This window comes from Pipra filicauda, unplaced genomic scaffold (genome assembly GCF_003945595.2).
Source record: "Pipra filicauda isolate LSUMZ 115617 unplaced genomic scaffold, ASM394559v2 scaffold808_size78260_pilon, whole genome shotgun sequence".
Lineage (NCBI taxonomy): Eukaryota > Metazoa > Chordata > Aves > Passeriformes > Pipridae > Pipra > Pipra filicauda.
In genome coordinates, this window is record NW_024104985.1 from 17,529 (window position 1) to 21,878 (window position 4,350).

Consider the following 4,350-nt stretch of genomic DNA (forward strand, 5'->3'; position numbering starts at 1 on the left):
ACTATGGCAACCACCATACATTCCGGTTTCTACGGCCAGTTACTACGGCAACCAGCATAGATTCAAATTGCTACGGTCAGCTACCATGGCAACCATCCCACTGCTATGGTCGGTTACCATGGCAATCACCATACCTCCCACTGGTGCAGTCGGTTACCATGTCAAGCACCACACATTCCCGTTTCTACAGTCAGTTACCATGGCAACCATCATACATTCCCATTGCTATGGGAGGTTACCATGGCAACCACCACACATTCCCATTGCAACGGTCAGTTACCATGGCAACCATCACACATTCCCATTGCAATGGTCAGTTACCATAGCAACCATCATACATTCCTATCGCTACAGTCGGTTACTATGGAAACCATCATACATTCTTATTGCTCTGGTCGCTTACCATGGCAACCACCATACATTCTAATTGCCACGGCTGGTTACCATGGCAACCACCACCACACACTCCCATTGCTACAGTCGGTTACTATAGCAACCATCATACATTCCCATTGCTATGGTCAGTTACCATGGCAACAATCAACAGTCGCGTTGCTACAGTCACTTACCATGGCAACCATCGTACATTCCCATCACTACAGTCACTTACTATGGGAACCTCTTGGTTCCCCTTGGACAGAAGCAGATGCAGATGAGCCTCCCTGTTGTCCACCAGCCTGGCAGCTGTGCTCTAAAGGCCTGTGGCCCAAGGGCTGTCTTCACCAAGACCCTGCACCAACCTCTGGGACTCTTTCCATCCCCTCGTGCTGCCTTTCCAGTGAATTCCAGGGTTATCAAAGCCAACTGGAATGGGCTCTTTGTCTCACTCCACAATGTCACCCAAACCACTCTCTCCTCTCACCCTCACCCACAAAAGTTCACCCAGTTTGTTCATCCCCTAGAGCAGCTCCACAGGTCCCAGAAGCTCCTTCCTGCTAAGGACACCTCTCTCCTGCTCCTTCTCTCCTGTGTCTCCTTGGCCTTCTCTCCCAACCCATCACAGCCCTGCAACCTGGGAACTGTCTCAGCAGGCCTGGGCTGTTATTGCCTGCAAGTGGAATGAAGAGAGACTTGGGGCTGCAGCTCCTCCTGCCTGTGCCCCACACGCAGGGCATTGGGGCCTGTCTGGCTGCAGCCCCTCAGCGGGGGCACCGGGGTAAGAACAGACTTGCAGAGGGGAAAGCTGCTCTGAAAGCCCCGAGAGCTGGGGTGGGCAGAGGCTTTGCTGACAATGGCCTTGGGGGTGGACGTGCTGGGACTCAGGCCCAGGGGGAAAATCCCAGGCCTGATCCCTGAGGAGATCAGCACATGCTGCTGAAATGCTGGGGGAGAGCAGAGCCAGCAGAGGGAGGAAACAAGTGTGGACAGCCTGGGCTGATGGGATTTGGACTCGTGCCTGGCCCGGCCTTGGCTGGGCAGAGAAGGGACAGCCTTTGTGTCCCTGCAGGGCTGGGATTCACTCCCTGCCCCAAAGGCCCCCAGTGTGTCTGAGGAGCCCTGGGTGGTGCCTGTCCCACAACTGCTGGGAATGGGGACGGGGTCCCTGCACAGGCCCTGTGCTGTCCAGGGCAGCTGCTGCACTTGTGCTGCAGAGCCCTGGCACCTCCCCTGGCACTACAGGCCCCTCTTTGGCTGTTCAGTCCAGGCAAAGCCCTGTCCTGCCAGGCTGCCCAGCCCAGCCCTGTGTCTCTCTGGCCCTGGGGACAGCAGGGTTTGCTCTCCTTGGGGCACCTCAGTCCCTCTGCCATTGCCATCTGCCCCCACCCCAGCAGGCTCTGGAGCAAAGCACGGCTGAGGTCCAGCCCAGCTCTGCTCTGACAGAAAGAATCTGCAGTCAGGGACAGGAAGAGGACAAAGTCTTGTTCAACCAGCCTGAAGAATAATGGGCTGATATGGTTTGAAGCTGGCTCCCTGTCAAGTCTCCAAACCTTACCACAAGAAGTCCCCCCCCAAACCTCAGGGAGAAGAGGGAGGGAAAAAAAACTACAAAAGCCCGAAATGAGAGAGAGAGACAGGTAAAGTGATATATATAAATATATTTACACTTTTGTTACAGTTGAAATATATACAATTTCACAAGGGAAAGGGAAGGGGGAAGGGAAAAGGAACAAAACCAAAATAAAATATATATATATCCTGATTAGTGACCCAATATCTAACAACTAAAAGAGTTAGCAAAGAAATAGCTCACTACTCTCCTTGGGACAACCGAGGGTCTCTCTGGACCGATTGCCGGCAGCCTCTGTCTCCCAAGGTCGGCAAGGCCTAACCAGGCCTCGCTCCCCAACACGCAGACTCAACAGCAGGGAACCTGCACCTCCAAGCCGCCGGAAGGAAAAAGAGCAAAGGCCTCTCCTCCTTTCTTCTTATAGTCCAGCTTACGTAAAAATTGTAGGGAATACTGGGTAAATCTGGACCCTTCCTTGGTTACAAACTGGTCACCAAGGAAGGCCTAGGCCAAACTACCACGTGGGCTCAATGACCTCCTGTTTTCCTGGGCACTTGAATGACCCTGTGGATCAGCTTTGGTAGCAGGGAGGAGGCTGCAGGTTTCCCATAGGGAAGAGGACATCAAGAGTTGACTCTGTGTCAGAGAGAGCCAGTTTCAGGTGGCTCCAAAATGGACCAGCCAGTGTCCAAAGCTGAGACAATAAACAATTCCAGAGGCACCTCTGTGATAACCCTTTGGAGAAAGGATAAAATCCAGGGTGCTGGAACCCAGAGAAGAGTGAGAGAAATGTGGGAGAAACAACCCTGCAGGCACCAAGGGCAGTGGAGAAGGAGGAGGAGGGAGAGAGAGCCTTGGTGGGCACCTGGCAGCCAAAAGCCAAGCCCTCAGCCCTGAGAGCCACAGCTGAGCCCAGCACAAAAGCTCCTTTAGGTCTGGAGATTCTTTGCAGCAGCTTTTTAGCAGAGCTGCCAGATGGGCCATCAAAGGGGATGCTCAGCTGGGTCTGAAACCTGGGTGATCCTTGTCAGCCTTGGCTCCAGCAGAATGATGGAAGAGTATTGGTAGGAAGGGACCTTTGAAGTTCTTCTATTCCATCTCCCTTGTAATGAGCAACGACATGTTCATTCACATCAGGTTGCCCAGAACCCTGTCCAACCTGACCCTGAATTTTTCCAGGGATGAGGCATCACCGCTCTGGGCAACCTGTGCCAGTGTTTCACCACTGCTAGTGTAAAAAATTCTTGGTTATATCTACTTGAAACCTGACTTTTATTGGTTTAAAACTATTTTCCTTTCACAGCCATATCTCATCATCAGGGCTAGGCTTCGCGAACGAAGATTTGGGAAGGCTCTATCCACATCTGTTACAGACAGCCATATCTAGGCCCTACAAAAAGTTTGTCCCCATCTTTCCTATAAACCTGTGTGCTGGTGCATCCTCCCCCCTTTGTCCTCAGGCCTGGTCGATGATCTCAGGAGCTCCTGACAAGCCTTGACCCAACCAGCTGAGCAATGAAGAGCCCCTGGACTGCACCAGGGGTGTGGGGAAGTGTCCCTGGACTGGACCAGGGGTGTGGGGAAGTGTCCCTGGACTGGACCAGGTGCTTCTGGATGATAAAGGTGAGAACAATCAGGAGTGGAACAGCTGGGGAACACAGGATAATCAGTCATCCCATGAAAGCCTTGGAACATTCCCTGCCTGAATCGCAGCTCAAATGGAACAGTTTGGATACAATTCCCATATAGTTTGGAAACCCAGCCATTCCTGACACCAGGATGGAAATTCAGCAGATCACTAAAGCCAGTCCCCTTGTGAGCCCACACCCAGCGGGGCTGAGGGAGGCCCTGGCAGCTCCCCAGCACCTCCCTCTCAGTGGGACACCTCTGGCAGCCTCTCCCAGCTCGGGAACCCTCCAGTTTGCAACACTCCAAAGAGCGGCGCTGATGCCCAGGACAATTCTGATCCCCCTCCACAAACACTCCTCCAGCTGGGACTCTTGTCTGGTGGCAAACACAAAGGGATTGGTGGGAATGTTTCCCTGACAACAAGGAGAATTTAGGAGAGGGACCTTTCCACACCCAGCTCTTGATGTGTCCACACAGCTCTGCCTGGGTGTGGGTGTGAATTGACTGTGGGGTGAATGTTGTTGTGAATCTATAATTCAATCACTGTTAAAATTGTAGCAAATGCTATTGGACCACTTGATAACTGTTCAATTGGTCAATTATTAAGTTCTACTAGTGTCTTTTGCCCCCTTGTCTTTGGATCCAACTCCTTCCTGCCCTGACCCTCTTGCATCCCAAGGCTGTGTGTAAATCATTCTCTTTCATCAAAAAATATATTATTTTCATGATGTCCACTTTAAAATCTTCCTCCTTAGCTACACTACAAAAGAACT